Source organism: Gallus gallus, chromosome 4 (assembly GCF_016699485.2).
Source record: "Gallus gallus isolate bGalGal1 chromosome 4, bGalGal1.mat.broiler.GRCg7b, whole genome shotgun sequence".
Lineage (NCBI taxonomy): Eukaryota > Metazoa > Chordata > Aves > Galliformes > Phasianidae > Gallus > Gallus gallus.
The window spans coordinates 81902621-81929642 of NC_052535.1; the positions used below are offsets into that span (position 1 = coordinate 81902621).

At 43.5% G+C, this 27022-nt stretch overlaps 1 protein-coding gene and 2 long non-coding RNA genes across 14 annotated transcripts in view; 1 reads left to right on the forward strand and 2 right to left on the reverse strand.

Annotated features, from left to right (window-relative positions):
- The window catches only part of SH3BP2 (SH3 domain binding protein 2), a 35630-nt gene extending 34828 nt beyond the window's left edge, over positions 1 to 802 (reverse strand). For 8 of the 12 annotated variants that reach the window (NM_001397015.1, XM_015285791.4, XM_040699059.2 and 5 more), the window contains exon 1: positions 620 to 661. The gene's annotated coding sequence lies outside the window, so the exon portion shown is untranslated. Of the gene's footprint in view, positions 1 to 541; positions 662 to 707 lie in introns of those variants that run through there. The other 4 variants (XM_046940219.1, XM_046940214.1, NM_001397013.1 and 1 more) reach the window with 3 other exon arrangements.
- On the forward strand, positions 79 to 19489 carry LOC107053301. Its single transcript, XR_001466449.4, has 4 exons — positions 79 to 4477; positions 6076 to 6122; positions 18138 to 18282; positions 18945 to 19489. It is a non-coding gene; the product is annotated as an uncharacterized LOC107053301 (long non-coding RNA).
- Positions 16801 to 23841, reverse strand: LOC107053302. Its single transcript, XR_001466450.4, has 2 exons — positions 20878 to 23841; positions 16801 to 17133 (listed from the first exon to the last, which is right to left on the reverse strand). It is a non-coding gene; the product is annotated as an uncharacterized LOC107053302 (long non-coding RNA).
- Between the last annotated feature and the right edge of the window lie 3181 nt (positions 23842 to 27022).

Here is a 27022-nt window from a genome sequence, read left to right on the forward strand (position 1 = left end):
GCAGACATGGACAAGTTAAATCAACACAAGCCGGCTTTTCTTGCTCCCTACAAACACAAAGAGTAAAACCCACGGTGTGCACAACCACCTGTAGCTGAATGGGAACTACAGCCCCAGAGAGAGAAGGCAGCACGAACCACGTCAGGTCTGGAGGAGCCTGAAGATGGTAACGTTCAAGAGATGGCCGCTAAAGCCGGACTGCAACCTGCGGTCCATCACGAAGAAGTCCTGCCCCATCCTTCCGCACGCAGTTTATCGGAAAGACACTAGGAACCGAATCCCGATGCTCACAGCACAGCACAGCACAGCACCGGACCAAAGGCGCCGGGAAGCAGCACGGCTCTCACATCTCTCCCCTCCCAAAGAGAAGCAGTCAGACGTTTCCCCACAGAGCCCTTCCACCGCCTCACCAGAGCGCTCCCGCCGCCGAACCGACCCCCCGCCCGCACCGACCGCAGCGCGGGAACGGGGCGCTGAGAGCCACACCCTCACGCCCGGCACGAGGGCTCCCACACCTCCCCGGAGCCGCCCGGCACCGCACCGGCGGATCCCGAGGGAGAGCGGGAACGGCCGCTGCTCTGGAACCCGTCCCGAGGCGCCGGGAGGAGCGGGCTCTTACCTCGCCCGTGGCCGTACCTCAGCTCCGCAGGCGGCCGCTACCGACTGAGCCCAGCCCCGCCTCGCCCAGCGCCCGCCCCTTCCTTCACCTGCCGCCGCGGGCCGCCCTGAGGCGGGCCTGACTGCGCTCCATCCTCTCCTCCCTCCGCTGGTGTGAGCTGCCGGGACCGCACCGCCCTCCTTCGGCCACCGCCACCCACGCAGAGCTGTTTGGCTTGGAAGGACCTCACAGCCCGCCCAGCCCCACCCCTGCCGCGGGATGGGTGCCTTCATCACCTCAGGCTGCCCAGGGCGCATCCAATCCGGCCCCGAGCACCTCTGGGGACGGGGCGCCCACAGCTCCCTGGGCAACCCGAACGCTCTGCTTCTGCCGCCAGGGAAGGAGCGGCTGCGCTGGGTTGGACAAATGCCGGGGTCCCACAGGACTCAACTGAGAGCAGCTCTTCTGCCAGGCCCCGGGAGATACAAAGCGCTCCACTTTAACTCCATTTACCCTTGTTAACAAGAATGTAACCGAAAAACAGCACTTAATAAAGCAACGCCCCCATCTAAAACCTTGTTCTTTGCATAATTCTGCAGATTTGGATGAACAAAGTTCACTTAGCTTTAGTCAGCCAATATTTTAAGTTAGTTTTATAGCCTTTAACCTTTGCAGTGGCATTAAAATGGTTTCTGTGGTCAGAAAACACAGCGGTGCGGTATTTCCCATGAATGCCATTTATCAGCATTTCTCTTTGTCGTTCATAGAGTTTTGAAATATGAAGTAGCAAAAAGAATCAGTGCCTCCTATGAAGAGAGAAAAGGTGGTCCTTGGTCTGTGAAATAAAGCCCTGTTGTTTTAAGTGCAGCAGAGACTACCAAAAGCTGGTTAGGAAATGCAGCTGAGCATTTGAGCCCCGATGGATTTACAGCTGAAGTATTGTGCTGTAAACACCTCCTCTTGGATTTGCAGGAGACTTTAAGCAAAGAAAAATATTGTTTTTGAGTACAAGGGAGTAATTGCACTGGCAGAGCCTAAGGAAAATGATTTTCCTTAACCTTTCCCACAACAGAAATCTTGGCTGCAGCAGCACCAGCCTTACCCTGGCTGTAGTGTTCTGCTGCATGAAGACGGACGGCTGTGTACGACTGTAGGCAGGCTGTATAACGTAAGCCCTATAGGAAGATGGCAAGTGGGAAAGTGGTTTGTGTGCAGCACTGCCACTGATATCAGTTCTGTGTCAGAACACCCCAACTTGGTTGGTGGAAATAACAGCAGCTATTTTCCCATATGACTAAATCCAGAGCTTTCAGACTCCGGAGAAGACAGATTACCGCACTGAAGGCACTAAGCTAAAGCAGGTGTGGGGAACCTTATTTCGTTGGCTGAATACGCTCGGTGATTTCATTTTATATGGTATGGCCCACGATTAAAATTAGAGTGTATGTTATTACCAGGTAGCAGAGCATGTCAACACGTGGCCTGCCAAATACATTGGGAAGGTTTATTTGATCCTCAGCAAGGAAAATATTCCCCATCCCCAAGCTGAAAGCTAAACTGACAAGCCCTTATACACACTGTGGCAAGATACGAGGCCCTCCTCCAGCTCTCTTCTCAGCTGAGTTTTCTTTTTGGACCAGAAAAGCTCTCTGTGTGATCTCAATTGCAGGCAGTATTCCAGCTGAGAGGACAGGAACACTCCATTATTCCTCCTGGAAAGGCTGTGCCTGATCCCTTTGAGGATCACAGCTGTGTAACACCAGGAAATGGTAATTATTTTATGAGCTCGCACTTTCTCAGCTGTCTCAAACTGATGAACTCATTACTTACAGTTGGAGCCTCCACTAGCTCACAGCTGTGTGATTCTGGTAAAATTACATTATTCTCATCATAGAAGCCACCCAGATATTCTGAATTGTAATACTCTTCTGCAGTGAGGAAACGGCTCGACTTTATTTTGGTAGTGAAGGTAACATAACCTTCATCTAAACAATCATGTTCTTATCAGACAGGATGGTCAGACTGGTCTGGCACAGCCTACTCTAGGGAGGAAAAAGTCCAGTTTTATCCCACTTACCTCTGCATCCTTAATTACTTTTTCTTCAAATCTGCATATAAAATCAGACAGAAAGGACTATATCCGTGATGCTGATTTCACTTCCATCCTTCTTAAATACATATTTTGTACATTCCTCATTCTGAAAAACAGCATATGATTTTCAGCTTGACTGGATTCCCCAGCACTGTGACCTGGCTTTCCTACCTGCAGGTTGTGAACTGGGGTTACCTGTTTAAATATGCAACATACCTAAGACTTTAAGCATGCTCAGATGTTTTCCAGTCTCTTGCTTTACCCCCAGCATCACAACCAGTTTGGACTTTGCTTGCTGCTGTGGCTCCTAGTTGCTGTCCCAAGCTGGGAACGCAGACTGCAATCACGAGTCTGGCTCCAGAGACAGTATCACAAGAGGCCCTAATGGGGGCCTGTCAGGAGAAGTGCACTACACGTAAATAATAACATTTGCTCTGAGATGTACAAGGATTCTGATCGCTCTGCCCTACAGGCATGCCTCAAAATGACAACATACTTAGTGTAAAGAGGGTACTTACCTTTATTCGTTAGAAGTGTCAGAGAAACACGAAAAATGTTTGAATTCCAAAGACAGAGAACGAAAAAAAAGCACATTTTCTTTAACAATGTTCTCTGTTGTGTTCATAGGACTCTTACCAAGCCGTTGATAAAAATAAAGCCTCTGGGTTTTTGTTTTGTTTCGTTCTGTTTTTTCCTTTTCCTTCTAATGCTGACAAATACTGCAATTAATTTAAGCTACGTAATCTATTCCAGATCCCAACTGTATCCCCACTGAGACAGAATAATTCCTAATGCATGGAGGAAATATGCCAGAAAAAGCAGGGTCTGTGAAGGCATTTGCCCATTTCTGCCATGCTCTCCTGCTGAAGCTTTAAGGAAATAATCTAATACTTCTGCAACACATTTGGCTGACAGCTACTGTGTCCCTCCTTCTCTTCGGTATAACAGTCTCACTGATGCGCAGGATGAAAGCGATCTGTCTGAGGTTGTTCCTGTTGCTGCCAACATTTGCTGCACTGCATTTGTAATCAAATTATTTTGTTCCTCTCTCTGGAAAGCAGCACTACCGCCTGACTTCCTTGCAGTGCGTTTTGTGCTGAAGCAGCCATAATTTGGGTTTGGTGTGGGAAATGCGAGGATGTCCATTTGACAAACATGTTTTGCGGTTGCACAAAACATCAGGGATGAAAATGAAAAGTATTTGAGAAACATGGATTTATAAAAAATCCGAGAAAGAAATCTGTCACATACCTGGCCGCTGGAGGAAACTGCAACACTGGCTAGCAGAAGTTTTCAGCCTGCATGATCATACTTATTAAGGGAGGATGAGGCCATTATTGAGACCAGAAAAAGGCATTTTCTCAAACTTGCCTGCTCTCATCAGCAGACACTATGGACTTCTCCCACGTGACACCGTTTGCTAATCCATCTGCAGATAAGAGAGATGAAAACCACTGGTTTCCATCCCATGTTCCAAAGGACTATTTCTTACAATCCAAAATGTGTTCATTAGTTTCACTTTGAGCACATAAGTAAAAAATCACAGTGAATGCCAAACTTACAGTGATGGTGAAATTTGTCTTTAGATAAGCGCTGGGTTTTTTTTTCCCCTTCGAAACTGAAGAAATGAAACCTCCCTGTAGCTGCAGGGGCAGAGAATCCCAAACCTCCAGCATGTGATTCATGATTTGAGTGCGCCGCGCTGTGACGTCCTCCCACTCTTTCCAGTCTCTTACCAAAGACTGCAGAGTAACGGAAATCATCAGAGCAATTCCAGTCTGCTGGTGGTGAGTAACATTATTTTCATGTTGTCAAAGCAAAATAACTTACACGGTTGTGAAGTTTCCAGCAGGAAGGTACTACTCATATAGCTACAGCCTCCTCTGAAGGTTCATACCCTTCAGCAAAGGGCAAAGGGCATTAAACCCAGCATAGGAATACATAAAGCCTTTCAGAGCTGCTCACATCCAGACATGCTTGTATAGGCATGAGCACCAAAAAAACCTGGAGGCTATGGGTTTCAATGTCACGTAGGAGGGTTTAGGTATGCAGTCATCATTAGGAGAATAGGAAAGCAGTGTCTCTCAGAAATAGGGTTATTTTAGTCATTATTAACACGGGAGCAGCCTAAGGTTGGTGGTTGCTGAAGCCTCATAATCTTTTCAGAATCTTTCTAGAGTGAGGAAATGTGGAATTCTTGCCTCTGTCTTGAGAAGACAACTGAAGTTGCTGGTGTAGGTGGAAACCAGTGCAGCTTCCAGCTTTCCTCTGTAAAAATGAGACACTGAGTGTTCCTTATGCTGCCCTCCTTATGTTCCTTCTCAAATCTTCCTTCATATGTGGGCTATATTTGCTCTGTTCTCCCATAGTTATCTTTAAATCTTTGTTAGATTGCATGAACGCTCTCTGATCTGCTGCTTTGAGCTTCTTTCTGGCAATACTCCTCCTGCTAATCGTCCTTTCAAACTGAGCAAAACCATAGCAGAGGGGTTTTTTTTGCTTATCTGTCCTGCAGTGATCATGAATCTATTACAGCATCCCTAAAAATACTGACACATATCCAAACGAAGATAATAATAATGTTACAGAAAAAAAAAGAAAGAAAGAAAAAACCCCACACTTAAAAGCACTGATAAAATAGGCCAGAATTATTGCTGAAGAGCAACTTGCAAAAATTATGAAAAATAGAAGTAAATCCTTTTCCAAATGCATGCAGAGCTGGAAGGATACCAGAGAATCAGCAGAGTCAGTGTGTGATTAAAGTACACTCAGAGAAGATAAGAGCATAGCAGAGCATTACAGAAAAGCTGAATAAATGTCTTGTTTCTCTAAAAGAGTTAGGAAAGTTTCCATGCAACACCCTGTCTTCTCTGGGAGAGTTGTTAGAGAATCTGTGATAAACTGAAGAATCAGTAGAAAAGGCTACATATTAAATGAACGAGATGAACTGTCAGTCACCAGAACTGGACTGTATTCTGCCAAGAGTTCTAAGAGAAGACAGCTCCAACAGTGGTGTATGACCTCTGGCTTAAAGCCAGCATTTTATCTGAGAAAGGCAATAAGTCATAGAATCATAGAATGCCCTGAGTTGAAAAGGACCACAATGATCATTGAGTTTCAACCCCTGCTATGTGCAGGGTCACCAACCACCAGACCAGGCTGCCCAGAGCCACATCCAGCCTGGCCTTGAATGCCTCCAGGGATGGGGCATCCACAACCTCCTTGGGCAACCTGTTCCAGTGCATCACCACCCTCTGAGTGAAAAACTTCCTCCTAATATCTAACCTAAGCCTCTCCTGCCTCAGTTTATAACTGTTTCCCCTTGTCCTATCACCATCCATCCTCATAAACGTGATAACAATTTTTTTTTTTTAATGGTTCCAAGGTAGAGTCGGGGATCTACAGGCTGGTAGACACGACATCTGACCGGGGGTAAGTTAACAAAAACCATAGCAAAGCAATTAGGAGGGGCAATAAAAATAATGTGTTAAGGGAGAGTCAGGGCAGCTTTTAAAAGGAGAAATTATGCCTCACAAGTGAATCTGTCGGTGTTCCCCAAAGGAGTCACTAAGTATGTGAAAGGGAAGATCTGGGTGATACGTGCTATTTGTATTTCTAAAACACCCTCAGTGCACTTAGTCATAAAAAACTTTTCAGGAAGTTGAGCACCAGTGGCAAAAAAAAAAAGGTCAAAAGATGGGAAAAAGAAGGTGGGAGTTAAACACAGAGGTTTCAGTGTGAAAATGTGTTTTCCTTCCTTGGGAACTGGCATGGAAACGAGGCATTTCAGTATAGCCATGTTCAATATGATGAAAGTACTGTAATGCAAAGCTTATTGTGAGAAGGGAGGAAATAAAATAAAATGTGCTGATATCAAGTTGTTTAGGGTAGTAAAGATAAGTGCTGACTGTAAGCAAGAACCTAACAGTACTGAGCAACAGACCAAGGTTAAACTCCGTGTAAATAATTGTAAATATCTTCCTAACTTAGCATACAAAATGATTGGCCCTGAGCTGATTGCTGCCCCTAAGAAATAAGCTCTTGGGCTGCGATGGTTCCAAAAAGCTGGTGGGTCAGTGCTTAGCCAGAGCCAAGCTGCAAACAGAACATCAGCGCTTGCTAGCAGGAGAACCAAGAACAAAGCAGAAAAGAGCATTATGCCATAGCATACATCCAGCAAGCCTCACATCTTGGAAGTTATGTGCAGTGCTAGTTTCCCTTATGCAAAAGGGATAGAGACAAGCATTACAAAAGTGGTGGTTGAATGATTAGGCTGTATCCTGGTATCGGGATGCTGGAAAAGCTAGGATCTCACTCAGACAGGTTTCAAGTGAGCCTGGGCAAACCTACAGCAGCACAACCCTTTGCTGGTTGTTAGAGATACCACTTATCCCTCCAGAAAGATCACTTCTTTCTAGGTGTTGTAGAAAAAAACCACTGGGCTCAGTGAACCTTTCATATGATGAGCGCAGTTGCCTTGCTTTACCATCACTGCTCTCCAAACACTTTGTATATATTGTACCCATTATTGTGAAAGTATCTCCTCATCCATTATTTCTGCAGCCACCTGATGAAGTGCACCATCAGGTTCAGGTGGTTCTTAACACCTGGGCCATACACATTTTATCAGGCTCAATCCATTGCCTGCTCTGCTCAGCGTGAATTTTGCTGGGACTTTCTGTATGACCTGGCTGAAGAGAGCACAAACACTGCAGAGGTAGCATCTCTGATTTGTTTGTTGGGTGGTTTTTTTTGGTTTTTTTTTGGCAGGAGTCATTTTAGTATTCCATGTCTGAAATTTGCAATGGCTGTGCACTGGGCATTGTAACTGAATTATTGTGATATAGCAGTGCTATTGGGGTGAAAATATTCTCTGTTCAGAAACATAAACATGTAGAAAATTGCCTCGCCCTTTGGAAAGATGATGGAGAGGATAGTTAATGTCTCAAAAGGGCACAGACAATGGAAGGAGAGCTGAAAGCTCCTTGGAAACCAAACCTAACAACCAGAAGACCCAAAACAGTCTTGTGATTGTGACTGATGAAGACATCTGTCCAACAACCGTGCCAAGAATTCCACTAACATGCAAAAACCACAGCCAGAAATGAACAAAGGAGTGTTGTCTCCTTGGGGAAGCTGTCTGGTGCTGTGCAGTTGCTCTGAAGAGCACATACTCTGTGACAGACATAATACAGATGACTACAAACCCCTATACCCCACTTTAGATTCAAGAATGTATTTTAAATGCGGTGTTTTCAATGCAAATTTGCACATCAAACTGTGACAGCCCTAATGAAATCATGTGAGTCTTGAACTGGGAATAAAGAAACAAAAGACACATGAGCTGGCATTTTTCTATGACTCATCACTTGAAGACAGTGTCATTATCCATAAATGAACATAGCACTGTACAATTGATAAAATTATTTAAACGACAACAGCAGTGCGTGCCCCACATAATCCTAAGGCAGAGACACATATGATACAGGATGGGTCACTAGAAGTGAGCACGAGAGATGCTGTAGAGTTATAGGACACAGCTGATGCAAGGATTATGGGCTGTGAAGCTTCACAGTATGAAGTCAGAACATAGGAGGCACGAGCAGCAGTCTGCTCTTTGATTGGCCAGCTGTGCTATAATATTGCTCTGGGTATCAATGACACCATAATGCTCAGCAAAAATACTAGTCACAAAACATAGTTACTGGAACAACAAAGCCTATAGGAAAAGAGTTTTACAAAACATTTTGGCTACAGAACCTTTGGTAAAACAAGGTGACAGCACACGGTGCAGAATATCATTGTCCTTGCCTGCAAAGACCAAAAATCTGAAGGGCCTGAGCTGTTCTCATCTCAAACTGAGCACCAACAGTGCTCATTTTGTTTCCCCAAAGATTTTTTTATTACCAGTATTTCTACTTCTGGTACGATGATAAGGAACTTGCTTGTTTTTCCCAAGCGAATGCAATCACATATTTTCAGCATGATGTGAATTTTCCTTCATCTTTACATCAACAAGAGTTATGAAGCTTGTTTTCTTACTGTTTGAAAAGCAACTTCACACAAAGACCTTCACACAAAAGAGGCAATACATCCAAGTAATTCACTGATTCCCAAACGTACACTCGTGTTTCTCATCCTCACTCAAAGCTGAATCTTCTTCCATGCATGCACCAGGACAGAATTTTCTGGGGACGTACTGAATTACTGAGAAAAAGGAGGCATTTTTCCTCGGTTTCAGCTCACATAAAGCTCACTGATGCCACAAAACATTTCCAGTGACTTTTCCTCCGGGGAAGTGGAGAAAACTTGACCAGATCTGATGTGTCTGCAGGAGCAGAAGGCTCAGTCTCTGCTATGAACAGAATGGTGCCTGAACAAGTGTTTGTGCAATCTTTTGTTGTTTAGCGTCACTTTACATCAGGAAGAAGGGACAGCAAAACTGAGGTGGCGGAAGCTGTTATTTGTGTTACAAGAGCGAATCATGGTGTTCCAGCTTCTTGCTTACACAGTATTAATGTGCCTCCTTCACTTCAGGCCCTGAATGTACAGGGCTAGATGTGCTGTTACTCTCCCCTCCCGATCCTCCCTGCTGCTGATATATTACCGGACAGAACTTGAGGTCATGGTGGCACAAAGGGCAGAAAACTGCTGGTAAATCTGCTTCTACAGAACACCTGACCCTTCAGTATGTCTGTGTAGTTGAAGAGTAAACCACCCAAATTATTCCCTACACCAGCTACATTTTGATGTACAGTTTAGAAATGTTAGCTTTTGAGCCAAACAAAGTACGATGTTAGCCTTGGAAATAACAATTATTCTAACCGGTGGGTGAGATTCAGCTCCAAATTAAGATTCTCAAATTTAAATGCCTAATATTGCTGAACCAGCTGAGTGATTTACCTTTGCAACCAGTGGAGTTCAAGGGCTTGATTACAGCTTCACGTTGCCCACAGTCAAATGGCTAGCATCATCCGAGATGCCCTATGATATCTGTGATGCTGCTCCAGGAGAGGAGCAGTGACACGGGGTCTGCACCCCAGCAGCAGCCAGAGGCCAGCTGAGAAGCCCAGTGTACCTCCCTAGCTACAGTGCTGCTCTGTTGAAGCAACCGTGTTCTGTCCCTGGTCAGTATTCCCAAATTGCTACCCAGCTCGTCCAGATGCACCACCCATGCTTAATCAAATGACCAGAGAGCATTCACTTGAAGTTCCACTGGTTATGAAGGAAGCCTTGTTTGCAGATGAGATACTTGCACTTAGCTACCTACATTAAGGTGCGTTAATCTGACTCCAACTCAAGGGACTTAGTTCAGTTAAGTTTGCATTTCATGCCATTTGAGGTGCCTTAAGGTATCCTGGACTTTCACTTGGAGTTGCCAGGTATGACACAGGAACCACTCCTGGGCACTGCAGAGTGGAGCACCTCAAATGTGTTCATCTTAGAGCAACCGGGAGAAGTTTCATATAACTCTGTGCTCTTTTTTCTTTCCTCCCTGCTATGAATCAATTTAGTCAATACAGGAAAGCTTTATCAAGCCCAGGATCTGGTACTGTACTGAAGATAGGATGTGCTAGCCATTTCCTCATGTGGTTGGGTTGTTGTTGTATTTTCTGTGGCCTGTGAAAAAGGCCCCTCCACTGCATCCTCCACAGTGGTCAGAGACTGAGATGAATGTCATGTTCTCAGGGTCTGGCAGGCTCAAGAGAACCTATATCCTGACCTCAAAGCTTTCTGGAGCATAATGGGCTAAGTGGCCTCCTCACTGCAGACATCTTCAGCTTGTCACGGGATCGGTAAGCACACCCAGCTGCACCATGGGCAGCTCACTCACACGCATCTGTAACATATTAAATTCTGTGAACTCAAACAGAAATGTTTTCCCTACAGCCAAAGCCATACACACAGATTCAGATAGTTTCAGCAGTTACCAAGCCCTCATGTCTTCTATGTCACGAGTGACTCAGGCCCTGCTGTAGAATATAGAAAAATGTTAAGAGATGAAACTGGGAGTAAAGTTAAGATAGAAAGAAAGGAAGAGTATAAACACTAGCTATGATAGAAGGCGCATTAGTCAAGGGAAATGAAAAAGCTGTTAATAATGCTTCAGAAAATGCAGAAGTACTTAAGAGTTTTAGTTTATATTTGGAGGAAGGGATGTGATGTACCCATATCACATGAAGATGATGAATTAGCAAATAAGTCAGATGGTAAAATGCATCTGTTTGGATAAATATTGTAACATCAACCAGCCTGCATTATTAGTATCCAGGAAAAAGAGCAGGCTGTGGAGTAACTTTGGTCTATTGACATTTCATTTTGGCATAAAGACTATCAAATGCAGCTAGAGTGAAATTGAAAAAACCCGGAAGTCTGACAGCTGTGCCAAAATTAGCAACAATTAACACCTGGGGGGAGAGGGGGACATGGCAGGGCAGCAGAAGATTTGCTGGTCTGTGTGTGTCACACAAAACTGTGGAAAAACAAATGAAGGATTAAATGGAAGCAGAAGTATTCAGCATATACCAGGATGATTTATGGGGAAAAAAAACCAAGCACAAAAAATGGTTGTTGTCAACAAACCAGATTTCTCCTTGAAATGTTAAATGTAGTTGATAAAAGCAATGGATATATTTAAGCAAAATGATTTGTGAGGCAGTTGAACCAATACACCAAGACATCCTGATCCAAATGTGGCAATATAAAATAGAAGTAGCCCAAACAGTGCGTGGATTTAGAATCAGCTGAAAGATTCCAAGATGCCTACATAGGATTCTTCATCCAATGGTACGTTTCTGGCATAGCTTTACGCTGGACTAACCTGACTGAATGTTTCCATGATTGACACGGAAACAGAGAGAAAAAAGCCATGAGTGAAGTCTGCAGATGACACAAAGACGGTGTCCAGAATAAAGCTGAACCCAAGAAGTTTATCTGGGCTGTATGGAGCACTAGTGCACATACAGAGTAGTGTATGCAGTGGTGACAGCACACTGTCAAGGAAGGCATATTGCCCTGCTGATATCAGCAGATTAAGACTGGTTGTTTTTCTGGTAAGCACGCCTACGGCGAACAGAAAATGTGCTTCACTCTTCACAAGCACCAATTATCTCATAAACAAATCCAATCAGCGCTTATCCACTCCTCTGGATGAGTGCTGACATTCACACGAACATTTGCACATAATTTCATCTTTGACTGAAAACTCAGAGCAGCTTCCCTAGAACGTATGTTTTCTTATCTGCCCTCCCATATTTGTTATGTTTGCGTGGCACCTGAGGACCTGAGAAATTTCTCTGATGATATATTTGTCTAAATCTAATTTATATCATAATCCTTCAGACAATTTGGTACCAATTCCTAGAGATTTCTCCAAATTGGGATTCGATGTCATGGAAACAAGGCTTTAATGCCAGCACATCATTTTTAGCGCCATACCTGATTCTAATGCTTCCATCTGCTAACAGTCAATGCAGTCACTTCTGGGGAAGGTACGGCGACTTTGGCAGACAAACAGCCAAAAGGACACAGTCTGTGTTTCCTGCAGAGGCATTCATTCTGCCCTGACAGCAGATGGACAGCTGGTGCACCTCCTCTAGAGGACTGTGGTAGAGATTCATCTGTTCCACCTCCTCCCATAGCCTCCACGTTCACCAGCGTCCTTCGTGGAGCAAAATTGGATGTACTTAATAGAATCACAGAATCATACTTGATTATTTCCACCAGACTTTCCTATGCATTTTCACTCCAGGGCTCTGTTTTTAAACTGTATTTTGTATTTTTAAAGGATAGCTAAATGTCAAAAGAAGAATTAGTCATAAGTAGTCGTCCTTGCTCAAGCCATATGTAATTGATTATAGCTCTGATGAACAGCTTTTTACTTTCTTCTCTCTATGCTTTGTGTCCACATGAAGATAATTTGCTTGAAAATACCTTTCTTACTTCTTAGTCTGCTTTGTACACTGTTCTATTTATTTCATCTTTTTTTTCACTGAAATCTATGTTTGTCAACACTGACAGCTATAGTAGAAACCATACATAAAAAATTTTACGTTGGTATTGCAAAATATAAGACATCTCACAGCAGCATTACAGAATGTTCTTATTAAAAACAATTTTAAAAAGATACGACCCAGATTACCTAGGCTACAAAATACAAACTCTACTGGTAGATACTATGGGGAAATTATGTCTTTCTCACTGATAGATTCCATATGAGAGGTTTCCAGCACAATATGAAGTTATGAATTAGCAGTGGCTTATGTGAGAAGTAAGGTTCCTTCAAGGCCATTTGCTTTGCAGTGTTGAGAATATATTTACACAGTACAAGGTGCTATGGTGTAGAAATATCAGAGCTGGTTCTGAATGAACTGGCTCAGAAAGCAGTAGTGGAGTGACTGCTTAAGTATTGCTTTCCATCTGGGCTAATTAGTCCAGCTAATAGACAGGCTAAATTAGCCAGCACTGAGCTCTATGACTCTCCTCATGCTGCTTTATTACTTCAACTTCTTCACCGAGAGCCAGTGCTGATATTGCTAATTAAAGATCTGCTGTGCCATAAAGGCATGCATTCACTGCCACAAATCAAGTCCTTATAAGGTATACCGTGTGTGTGTATATATATATATGTAAAGATAACCCTCTTACTGGAGGAAGGATAGTATGGAGGCTCGGGCTCCTGCTCCAGGAGGATGGCACAGTACACATACAGTGCCATACGATGCAATATATGGAGAATCCCATAGGCAGAAACTGCAGTCCAGGCATCCCCCATGTCTCTCTCTTCTCATGAGCAGCTATCAGGGGGTCTGTGTCATCCCAGACACTAAAGAAAGATTTGAACATGGATTTCCCATAGTGTCACTGCAAACATTACCACCACTAATACTAGGAAAGAAAACACTGGAAAGAAAGCTTGCAGATGTCTGGTTTCAGATCATCCACTGGATTTACATCCTACATGCAAGAAGAAATGTCTCAATAAACCTGAGTGTGGTGTCAAGTCCGGATGTGTTTCAGGACACAGGTCCATTGGCTAACATAAGCATTTCACACATACACAGAGTTGTGAACTTATTCATTTCCTCCTGCTCACTATGAGAGAGGGCCTGAGTCTGCCAGTGAACAGTGTTCTCTACAACGTGGCATTTGGCAACAGTTTGTGTCAGACTACTCTTAGCAAATCTGTCCTGAGATTTCCAGACTTGCAATATTGCATAGTGCCTCAAAGCTGGAAACTGCTTCACAGGGACATATGGGAATCAGGTGAAATTCCTCTTTTTTTTTGCCACGTGTGAGAGAGCTCCCTCACTGCCACTAGCTACTGAGGCTCCTGCTGACCTCCACAGCAGCCTGTGCAGTTCCTGAGGACAATATTATCTTGCCTTATGGATACTTCAGAGAAGTGTATTGGAAGCTGAAAACTTGCTTGGCGTGTTCCAGTATTAAGGATCACCACGTCTTTAAAATAAAATTTAACAACAGGCAGGTACCTGAAATCGACCCTATCTTCAAAGAGAGGTAACATAAAAGGAAGTAAAAAAAGTATGCACATAATACATTCAAGTCAGACAAAAAAAAAAAAAAAAAAAAAAGTGCATAAAACATTTGTGAAAAAATGAAAAAATTCTTAATCAGCACTAAAAATCTCTTCCTGTATCCACTCCATTGGCAGTCCTTGACCTGCATGGTCAGGAGCTCTGCTGCCCTTCATGTTTCATATGCCTCACAGACAACCACAGATGAAGGTATCTGTTACAGTCAGTCTCTTCCCCAGGCTCTTATAAGAATTCCCTTCACATGCAGTATGTCTCTGCAAAACTTCTGCACTTCTAATCCATTTTGAAATGTATTTTTTACAAGCCTATGAACAGCACTGCCCTAGAGGTGCAAGAGTGACTTGAGCACAGAGGTGCCATTCCTGCCAGCAGCTGTGCCCCAGTGGGACGTCACGCTTCCCACCTGGTGGCAGGAGGAGCAGCTGGGAGTGGAAGCAGCACTAACACCACTTCTTTTAGCAACATCTGAAGACTTCCCTCTTGTATTTCTTGCCCGGTGCTACTCAACACAACCCCCACAAGTAATTCTGTACTTGTACTTGCCTAAGGTTTACAAAATTATTGGTATCCACTGAAACTTAAATTTTATGCCTTTTTGTAAATTGAGACGCTCACTCAATACAAATGTATATATGGATTTAAACTACATGTTAATTATAGGCTTTTTCAATGAGATCAGACTGTATAGTAATGTTTAGAGAAATCTGATCACCCAAATCTATCTTTGAGGTACTTTTGTAAGAACCCCCTGTATGCAATATCTCTGGTTTTACCATGAGATAACCTCACAGATAAGGCACAATGAGATATTTTTAACAACACAAAAACAGTTCAGCCCTTGGAGCTTTTGAAATCTTTCTGTATGTTGAAAACACCACAAAATACGATGCATTTTGATACCCTCTCTGAGGCCAAGAGATTTTCTCACCTCTGAAGCACGAAGTTTTAAATCTGTGTTTTCTAATAAGATTGGAGATAATACAGCTGCTTTGCTGAGAAAAAAACGCATGTGCTGTGCATGAAAGCAGCTTTCTTGCTAGAAACTAAGAAATATTTCTACCCCTACCTTTGGCACCCTCAGGTGCATTACCAGTGCAACGGGCAGCAGCCTGACCTGCATGCACAGCCCAGTGACACCAGCTGAAACCTCCTTCAGACCTCCAGGTGGGTTGCAGCCACCTCAAAGTTCACAGGAACTGTAACATCCAAATCAAGTCTGCCTGGAAATGAAAAGACAGAAAATGTGAGTAAAAGAATAAGGAAAAATGGGAGAGAACCACTCAGAACTAAATGTTGGTGAGTGGGCGTGACTAAGGGACTGAAACTTTAAACGTCACATCTCTCACAGGATGTAGGAGTCTTACACTGACCTCACAGACTGGGTGTTCAAAGAAACCAGATTTAATGAGTGGCAGCATTTGCTGAAATGACCAGAATTATTTACAACCACGAGATGTTGGAAATGCACCCAGTCCATTGCCAAACTGCACAGAAGAACAAGATGTGGACTAGTTGGGAAGTGCTTCCAGCAGAGCTCTACTGGCAGAAGGCTTGGATTTGCAGAGAGTCAATCTATGCCTTTCTGCATAGACACTACTATCAACAGGAACACAATTGTAAAATAACAAAAAAAATCACACCACCACATAACGTTGTAGTGAAAAGCCTAACTGGAGACATAACTCATAGAATTACTTGGAGTTAATCCACAGTTCCACAGTCATGGCCTTGGTAGGAGCTCAGCCTTCAGTTTTCAGAAAGCTGAAACACTACCTTGTTTCAAAGGAAAATAATTGAAATTCAAGCTGTAGGGTTTTGTATCATGAAAGAGATAGAAAGGCCAAACAAAACAAATATCAGAGCAGTTCTTGAGAGGCAGCAGAATCTAAACTATATTCTTCCTTTATTAATTCAAGTTTATTTTACCCCTCCTTCCCCCAGTTTTATCTTTTGCTATACAAGAATGCTTGTGCCCGGAGACTCAGACCAGCACTTCCTAGTCTCACTTGTAAGTTCCATCGTTCTGTTGTTTCAGTTGATATCTGGAAATGATGGTGGACTAAGCAAGAATGAGAGCAGAGAGAGTTGGGCACCTTGAAGTTCCTGCAAGAGCTCTCCAGATAAGGGCAGAAGTGTCCTCACAGGGAATGAACACACAGTGTAGAACAGACTACAATTTCACTCCTTAACCTACCACGTACTGATTTTCTTTCAAAAACAGTCCTTGTTGCATACAAATTAATGCCACGTTTGATCACATTTTTAAACAGGCGATTAAATGAAATGAAGCACTGGGTTCTCTTAGGGCACCTTGGCTTAAGCAACCAAAAAACACTTTAAAATATAAGAAGTGTAGGTGTGCAGTATGCAAGCTTTACTAATATGTTCCATTCAATCGTTACTATGAAAAAGGAGATGATCAACATCTAAAACAATTCTCATTTGTTTCCCGTATTTTTTCCATTCTCAAAAGTGACTCAGTCAAACTCTTCAGCCCACGCATCAACCCCCCAAAAAAAGCAAAAGCTCAGATTTGACCTGTTGGTCTCACGTTTATTATTCGTAGTAACACTTCTTTTATTATTTTTGGACTGTGGCTTTTCAATGGGTCTAAAAATAGCAGCCACCCCCAGAGCACCATTTGCGTAGGAGGAATGTTTTGTACACAGAACTACTTGTGTTCCTTCCTTCTCTCAGCCACTTCGCCTACACCTCTCCTCTGCAGAGACAGCTTTTGGTGAAGATCAGTGAGACGTACAAAGCAGAAGCCCAGTTCTTGGTTAGCAGCGTTAACATCAGGAAGTTCAGTCAAGCGTGCAAGCTTCTGACTGCTTGTTTCATGTTGAAAATAACAGGATGGCATTTTACCGCAGTTAGGCCCAGCCCTGGAAATAAGTACGTGGAAATGAGCATGCGAGTGAACCATTGATTCATTTCAACAGTATAATAAAAATCGAAGGAATAGCGCATAGAGTTACATGAGAATGCCTTGACTAGGTCAGATGAATTTTCCACTAAATTCTCCATCGCTACTCAGTGTTAAATACTTGAGGAAGGTATAACAAACCATCAGATGGAAAATTAAAAAACAAGCAGGATTTCCATTGTTAGATAATCCTTAAGGGCCCTGAAGTCTTTGTATGTCTTTGAAAACAAAACAAAACAAAAAACCCTACCCTGTCTATCACTGCATTTGCTTTTAGCATTTTGGATTCTGGGCACTGACTCCTACTACACTTTTGGCCTTGGTAAAATCCTGAGGCAAGTACAAGAGCGTGAACTTCAGAGCACATCATTGGGATGATTTCACATCACTGAATACCTGCTCTGTGGTATTTGGAGATGCCCAGCATGCCCATGAATAATCATTTCCATCTCCCAACTTATGACTCTCTTTATATCTCGTATTCTTCAGAGGTTGGTGAAACTACAAAGAGCATCCTGGTTAAAGCCATTCCTTGGACTGGGGCACTATATTTTCCAGCTTTTATACATCCAGGGTATCCTTTCTGGCTGGTGCTCCCTACCGAGGCAGCATTTTCCATAGTCAAACCAAGGTTACATCTGGTGGCAATTAGTAAGTGATGACAGTAGCTATCAGAACTAATGGGAAAAAGAAATAGGTTAAGTTACTCCTTCCTCTGTGAAGACACGGCCATTCCTTTGATCACTGACCAGTTATCTGGATTAGCTGGGTTCCTCTGCAGTTCTCCCCAGCAACGTGAACCCTGTTTAATCAAAATTATATGCTTGTGCTGTTTTATCTGATATTTCTTTCCCCAAACTGCCAAAAAGTACAAAACTGAAGATACCAATTGATCACTCTGAGCTGTGCTCACAGAGGGAGACACTAGCAGGGCCCTGTGTATGTTCCCTTGTAATCTTTCAGCATATCTACAAGGTAGGAGTACTCTACTGTGCCCTGCATCCATGGAAGAAGCATCTGCTATTGGCATGAGGCATCAATCAAGCAACTCAAGAGTCTCCTTGAACAGAGAATCCCATAATAGATTTTCTGATCCACCAGAGTTCAAGTAAGTAGTTTCTGCATTGGTTTGTGGCTTCTAGTCTGACACCACTCACTAGTAGACGTTCTTTTTCCCAACGTCTTGGTTGTCTTTGAAATACGATTCAGGGGAAGCTCACAGTAGGATAATAAGGACCGAGATCTTGAGAGAACCTAATGTTTCCCTATCATGTTGAAAGTATTTTCTTCCCTTTATTCTCTCTCTCTCTCTCTCAAAAACAATGAAAATCTCTATCACTGTTTTTCATTTTATCGAAGGGCAAAGAACTCGCATTATGCTTAACCTCCTCCTGTTATCTGCAGTATTCTGCATATCATTCTTTGATCTCAAGAAAAGTGAATTGCTGTGAATGACACTTCTAATTTGAAAGAATGAAAGTTGGTTTTCCACTACCTGTTTCAGCCTTGTTGATAGCTGATATGGGTCACCTGAGGGAATAAAGCTGTCACATCTCACTTCTGAGAACAAAATATAATTCCTCATTTTCTAATAAAAAAAATCTTATTATCAGCTCAAAGTGCTATTTTGAAAAGCAGCATCTGAGCTGTGTCTCAAAATGTTCATATGTGTCATACAAAAATAAACAGTCACCTTGAAAATTAAACTTCTTCTTGTAGTGGAAATAGGACCCACACTGTTTCTCAAGCTGCTCGTTTTGAATGTTCCAGACATAAGGGCCCAGCTGGAGTTTCACCAGCTGCAGTCACTACACGCAGGGCACAAAGGAAGCCTCCTGCTGTCTGCATGTTCTGGGTGATGGCTCAGCCTCATACATCCACTGCCCCCTGAACTTGGCCGCTCTGTGTCCTCATACTCCCTGATGTTCAGGAGCAGCTTGCTCAGTTCCTCAGGAAGAGCAATGTAACAATACAAATACACTGATTTAATGCTTTTAAGCAGCATTATTGATTGTAACTGCTCCAAATGAATAAAATATTCTGTAATTACGTGACTGACTTGTGCTTCTTGGTTTAAGACCATTAACTTTAACCCTTGAACCCTTCCACCTTCATCAAAACCAAAGAGCCCCCAGCCTTGCTTCCCTGTGCCCCAACCCATCACCCAAACCTTAAATCCAACTCTCTTCCCACAGGCTTGCCACCCCAGCCATTCCCAGACCCAGTCCTGGTTCAGGCTGTCAGATTGGGTGGCAAATTTAGTTCCAGGACATGCTTTAGCCCCATCTCAATTCATAACCACCAAAATCCAATCTTAGTCCTAAATTCAATTTCACGCTTCTAGCCAGCCCTGGATTCCAATGTTCAGTAGGGCTAACATAACAGACTTCAAATGATGTCCAAAAGGAGTTCATAAGACTGGATAATGATTGGTGTTAAAATTACAGTTGTGGACCTGGACTTCAAAGACCAAGGACTTCAGCTCACAGCAGCCCGCCGCAGAAGTCTGACCAGCAGCAACATGGGATGTTAATTTCAAACTGGCATAGGTCATTAGATTCTAATAAGCTGAAGACTCTGTAACCTCTGGAGTACCTTCCCTTCCTAAATCAGGCTACAAGCCCAGAGGGCATGAGCATATATGTCTCTGGCCATGAACACCAAAGGACTCCTGTGGTATTCAGTTTACACTCTAATAAACTCTAAATAAACTTTATGGTGAGACACCATAGGAATAAATTCTAAGTAATATAATTTTTATTTTCTTTTTAATAATTATGATATTACTTTTTAAATGACTTAGGAAAATACAAAGGTTATGAGAGCTGAGAAACTTTAATGAATTAAGTTTCATTAGGTGTATGCATGCAAACTCACTGTAATTCGGCCCTTAACTGTGTGACAGCATTGTGTTTTCACTTGTGTTATTGGACATACAGGGGAGATATTCACCCCTGATATAAGACAAAATATATCTGGGTAGTTAATAACGGTATAATTAGTAGGATCACCACCTCAGATGCTGGTTAGCGAATGGGGAAATAATTCCAGAAACGAGAAATAAAAGCATCCTCATTAAAGAAAACAGATGTTGAAAATGCAAAACACCATGCAAATGTAAGTCTTGAGGCATGAATCCAAAATGATCATCATCTGATATCTACTTCTTAATATCCTAACTCCAGTTTGAAGACCATACCACTACCTGAATGCACAACAGCATTATGAAGATGATTAATTTTAAATGGTGAATTCCAACTAATTCAGATTTCACAACTACAGAAGCATCAGAGTGGCTGCAATGAAATACATCACTCTGCAGCTGGGAGAAAGCTGAGGCGAATGAATTAAAAAGGTGTTTCCGAGAGGAACACAGAAAGAAATACCAACGAAACACACCCATCAACTGGGAAAAAATAGCAAAAAAAAGATGATCCGGGAAATATTTGACAGTCAGATTTAGCAAGCAGGCATTCAAGCTCAACAAGAAAAAATTCAGAAGTAAAAAATAAAGCACTGAGACTATCAGCATGATTAAAATGAGAGGCTCTTTTTTTTCTTTTTTCCAGTGCTGAATTTGGATTTAGATGAATGCCCACTGGAAACAAAGTGCTGTACATTTTTGCACCACAGTGACGTCAGTACATTCACTGCTGAAACGCTTCAGTGCCTACTGCCCGTGTGCTGGGTTTGACTCACTTACCTGCTGCTCTCGGGCAACAAACTCATGAAATCACGAGCACTTTGGTCTCGATGCTTTCCAAAGGAATTTTCTTTGCTGGAAGATGAAACAGGCGATGTAGTCACTCACGTGAACACACTTCATCGGTAACACCTTGAGCACAAGACCAGGAGTTATGAAGACTGATTCAAATGAGATCTGACTTCCTTGTGAGGGCAGTGATAGATTCATGGTGCCCCCTCTAGAAAGCAGTTGTTATAAGGACTAATTAACATGTGCCATATAATTCTGCTAAGACTGAGAAAATTGCTTAATAAAACTGAATTCCTGAGGGGTTTATGACTATGATCCTCTCAGTCGGGGCTTTCATTAAACGATGACAAAAAGCTACAGAGCAGGTCAGATATTAAGCCAGGCTTCAAAGAAGGGCAGTGTTTGCAAGTTACAGCACTGAGCAGGACGAGCAGTTCTGAAAAACCACAGGCAGTGGCAGCTTTCTGGCTGGGAGCAGTTGTGAGAGCATCAGGAGTTTCAGCAGTGATCCCACCTGAACGTGTTCAAGTCAGCACCGATGCTGAGAGATGCTGAGAGCTGGTATGAAGTGAATGGCTCTTGAACACTGTTTCACAGCACACTGGAGTGACTTTCAATTAAAAAAACAAAAACAAAGCGAGTGACAGGCAAATCCTGTAATTCTTTATTAGCAGTGGTATAGTAGAGTGAATGTGAACTCAGATGTTATTCTTCCAGATGCTGTACAATCAAATCTAGATGTGTTTGAGTCAAAGAGTTTCTCAAGCAACTGTGATATACAACATGGCAGAAGGATAAAGAGGGGCAATATAAGAAAATAATCAGATAATCAGTGCAACAGCAAATCGTATCAGCGTACTGACTTTGCTCTGCTCCTTGGGGGAGGCATCGCAGAAGAGGAACATTAATGACAAACCAGCAGGAAGATGATGAAGCATCTTTGTAAGCAACCACAAGATGCATCAAGAGTAGACTAGACAAAAGCCTCTGAAAAAAACTAAATCAGAAGGTAAAGGAAGCATCACAGATCAGTTGAACGCAACCATCATATATATATATATATATATAGATAGATAGATATAGATATATATAGATGTATGTGTGTGGGTGTATATATATATATATATACACACACATATATATATACACCCATATATATATACACATACATATATATATACACACCCATACACACACACACACACAAAATATTGTTTTACACTCTGCTTTAACTAAGGCCAATGCCAGCTAGAACGTTAGGGACATAGAAAAGTGAGTCCAAAGTTCGCAAGTTTACTAGCTGTGTTTGAGTTTTTCAACCTGCTTACCCTATAAAGTAAACCAGTATTTCCCGGGGATTCAGAAAAGAGCAGAAATGCAATTTTCCAGTCACATCGGGGGACCAGTACAGGTGAGAGAAAGGGCTGTATAGGGCACTCTGTCCTAAGGAGCCAGGGAGATGCGAACATCAAAGAAACTGTTTGCTATGCTATTTCTCTATCCTGCTTTTAAGCCACAGGCTAAAGAAGATTGCTGCATATTAGTTATGTTTCTCATGAGTAATGAGAGACTAATTATGCAAATTTACAACATTACCAAAGCAATCACAGCTAAATTATAAGCAGAGTCTGCCCTGTTAATGACTGTGACTCAGAACAATTCCACCATCCTTTCTATTCTTAGAGCAGCCTATGAAGTCCATCTCCCAAGTCCCCCGTCCACAGAATGATAAACCCTCAGATCTCAGAGCTTTCTGTGCCACCACAGCCATGCAATGGGGAGGCTAAGCCTCCGGACCACCACTCTGCCTCAGGAAGGTCCTCTCATCGCAAAGAGCTGAATGGATAATATGCAGTAGATTACATTTATAGAGGACTGCTGGCCCACAGGTCCGCGGTGAAGCGACTCAGTTCTGCACATTACATGAACAGGGACCTCTGGTTGCTGGAGGAAATGTTCCAGTTTGTCGAGCTTTGCGTGGTATTTTGCTTCCATATTGTACAAGATTTGCAAAACTTGTTTTCATTTCGATAAACACCTGCACTTCCTCAATGGCACAGGGTCTGATTTTCTGCAAGCACTGGAGAATTCATTCCCATAGCACTCCTTACTTGTAGGACAAGATGGGTACAAAGGGGCACGAAGAACGAAAGAGAGAGTTAACTGCACTCAGTGAACTTGTTAGCCTCCTGCCTCAGGAATTTCCTAGGCTTGCGCCTGGGATGACATTTGCTTTAATGTATACCTTATATAGGAGGAGATGATGCACCAAATAGCTGATTGACTCACCCATAGCTGCACTGATTCACAAAAAGATTGGCCCTATCCCATATTTAGGCAACGTTAAGGCTTCATCCTACCACTGATGAAGGCAACATCAAAAGTACAATGGACTTCAAAGAGGCAGGCAGGGAGCTCTTACTCCAGAACGCTTAGCAAAATGGCCTCTGAAAGGCAGCTCTGCTGTAGTCTTTAATAACACACACTGGGCACAAGATAGTCTTACTGGGAGCCAATAGTCCTTTCCACTTCCACCACTGAGCAGTATGCAGCAGAACAGCATGTCCAGAAGGCCGTGGAACTCTGCAGGAGGAGCCAGAAATTTTAAAAGAAATGATTTTTTAAATGTTCTACTGATTTTATATCCTAGAAAAGCACGTTAAAGTAAACAGAAGGTTTGGAAAGAAGATTGCATAATAAGAGGGAGTTTGTTTCAGTCGTTGTTTTTCAGTTTTCCTCAGCTGCTTTTACCTCCTGCAGCTGTGCAACACATTGCACGAATTTATCTGCAGATTTGCCTTCTGTCGCTCAGGCAGAATTGAATCCCGATGGGACCCCCCCGCACTGTGGCTTCATTCTCAGGGCTGTACCGCGGCCGCGTGTTGTCCTTATGGGAGGTGAGGCGGCCCTCGGAACGAGAGGAAGGCGAGCAGCCCGCAGCCCGAGCCGAGCCCCGCTCCGGAGCTGCCGGCGTTCCCGAGGCAGCAGCGCCGCCTGGCGCAGTGCCGCTGTGCTGCCCGGGTACCGCCGCGCCGCTCCTCCTTCGGTCCACCCACGGAGGCCTTCACAGCCGTTCCGGGAGGGGCAGCCTGATTTGTGGGGGTCAGCCAGCCCTCGGCGGGGGGTTGGAACTGGGTGGGCCCTTCCGAGCCAAAGCGTTTTATCATTTAATTATTTTCCTGCATCTCCCCCCGCTTACGGGGCAAATTCCCTCCTCACTGCCCACCCCCCCAACTCACCCTGAGCTGCTTGGAGGGCACTTCTCACAGTCCCAAAATGGGGGATCGCTCAGTGAAAGTGCTATTTATCACCACAGACAATTAAAAACTCATCGTTTGCTGAACCAATAATTATTACCGATTAACAGCTGAAAACCAGTTAGATTAGGTTAAGGTAAACAATTCGATCCGATCCCAACAGCTGGGCCTGCAGGAGCTCAGAGCAAAGGTTTCTGAGAGCACCAAAATCCCATTTTCCTCTCGCAGAGCCCGCAGGAGGAGATGGAGGCTCGCTTTGCCCAATGGCTGCTGCATTGCCAAGCCCACCTTGCTTCCCGTTGTTCTTCATCCTTACTGCTTTAAGGAAGGCAAACATCCGTCCTTGGTTCTTTTTGATGGGGTGTATGTGCCAACCCCTGCTGGGATCGGGGCTGCAGGGGAGAGGTGGGGATTGAGAGGGTGGAGATAAGGGGAACACGTGAACCTGAGAGAGATTTTTCCCCCCCTTTTTTTTATTCTATGATATATTTTGAGGTAAGGAACCAAAGTAATACAAAATCAGTAGGTTATCTTCCCCATGCAGCCCAGGTGTTGTCCTCCTCTCCTGTTTGATTCCCACTGCAGGCTCAGTGGGGCCGGCCTTAGCTCCCAGTCTCTTTCTCCAGCCCCTGGAGGAGCAACCAATGACACCAGTTTTCAGGGGCTTCCAATGGACACCCACAGTGTTACATTCAGAGCTATGTAGCTATAAGTCAGCACACATAACTTACGTACTCAAGCTCTTGCAAGGAGAAGGAAGAGGTGATTCAACTGCTTCTATCATTTCATTAATATTGAAAAAGAAGAAGGAAAAAAGCCTTCTGAAGTAAGCCTGTTGCTTAGCAAATCATTAACGGCAATCATAAGAAATTCCTTGGAAATGAGAATTTGAGGAGCCAGAAGGAAGTTGCACAACTGCCTTGTGGTGAAGGCAGCACTTCTCATAACTCCAGCAAGGGGCCAGCAGTGTGACCCGAGTAATGGTAACATCTCCTAATGGTGTGTTAGAAACCCATGTCAGTACGGCTCCTGCGGAGCACTCGAGCCCTGTGGGCTGCAGACACCCAAGCTGCATAATCACTGGGAAAGCTAACACAGTGCTTGGTCTTGTCTGAGTGTTCAAAAGTCCTTAAAAGGCCATAACTGCTATTGAAGGAGGTAATAATTATTTTCTCTACTTGACAAACCAGGAAAATGAGATATGGAAAACTTAACTGATGTATGCAAAATGTTCCACTTTATAATTAAGAGCTCAGAGCTTCTACCTTTGGGGTCAAGCTCCTGCACGGCTTTGTGTTTATATGTTATGCAAACTGGATTACTTTAAAGAAAGTGTAAAATGAGGCTGACTCCTGAATTGTTCTCCTGGTTCTGTCTCTGGTCTACTCAACAAAATGCAAAAGGATGTGTGTAAATCAAGCCACACCTGCTGCACACCATTGTACTCTTTAATCAGCTAGGGAGCAGGGAGTTCCTATGATGAAGAGTACTTAACTGCAACGAGCATTGCTACTATATACATATTTACATGTATCCAGAAACATGACCATTGAGAACTGGGAAGTTTACTCAGGAGTGACTAAAGCAGAAGGAAATGGGCAAGGGACTTTACAGAGTTTCTTATTCCATCAGGATATGCTAAGCCTGAAAGTTGCATTTCTGTTTTTTTTTTTTTTTTCTGAAAACAGATCCCATCCTACCCCGTGCATCCATTGCACCGTAAGATTCGAAGCAACAGCACCAAACGCTGTTCTAAGAACAAGAGTTGTGGTTACTCCGTATAGTGGGAGAGAGAATTCTCATTCATACTGCCAAAAAATCACATGATTATGTGGAATTACTGTTATTTATTATTCTACATAAAATATATGGACTACTATAATATTATATATGGCTTTATATTACAGTGATGAATAGCTGCCATTCTGTAACTCGTACTCTCATCTTTGTCAGAAGAACAAGATAAATTTGGAACCAACACAGTAAGGACAGCTATGAGACAAACTTCTGTCAGATGGTTATAATTTCAAAGATCACCTGCTTCCTGACAGCTGGAAATCTACCATGTAATTAACAGTCACATACGCAGAATCACAGAACAAAGAGGTTGGAAGGAGCCTTTGGAGATGCTCCAGTCCAACTCCACTGCTAAAGCACATTCCCTACAGTAGGTTACACAGGACAGAGTCCAGGCACGTTTATCAATACCTCCAGAGAAGGAGACTCCAGAACCCCACTGGGCATCTTGTTCCAGGGTTCTGTCATCCTCAGACTACACAGATTTTTGTTCATGTTTAGATAAAACTTCCCGTGTTCCAATTTGTGCCCATTGCCCCTTGGCCTGTCACTTGGCACCACTGAAAAGAGCCTGGCCCCATCCTCTTGTCACCGACCCTTTAGATATTTATAGGCATTGGTAAAATCCCCTCTCAGCCTTCTGTTCTCCAGGCTGAACAGTCCTACATCTTTCATCCTTTCCTCAGAAAGGGAGATGTTCTAGGCCCTCAATCATCTTGGTGGCTCCCTGTCTCTCCTGTCTTTTTTGAACTGGGGAGCTCAGGACTGGACACTGCACTCCAGATGCGGCCTCACCAGAGCTGAGTAGAGGGGGAGCATAACCTCCCTTGACCTGCTGGTCACTCTCTTTTTAATGTACCTCAGGATACCATTGGCCTTCTTGGCCACCAGGGCACACTGCTGGCTCATGGCCAACCTGTTGTCCACCAGGGCACCCAGGTCCTTCTCCGTGGGGCTCCTCTCCAGCAGGTCATCCCCTAACATGTGCTGATGCATGCGGTTAGTCCTCTGCAAGGGTAAGACTTTACACTTGCATTTGTTCCACCCAGTAAGATACCACTCTGCCTGACTCTCCAGTT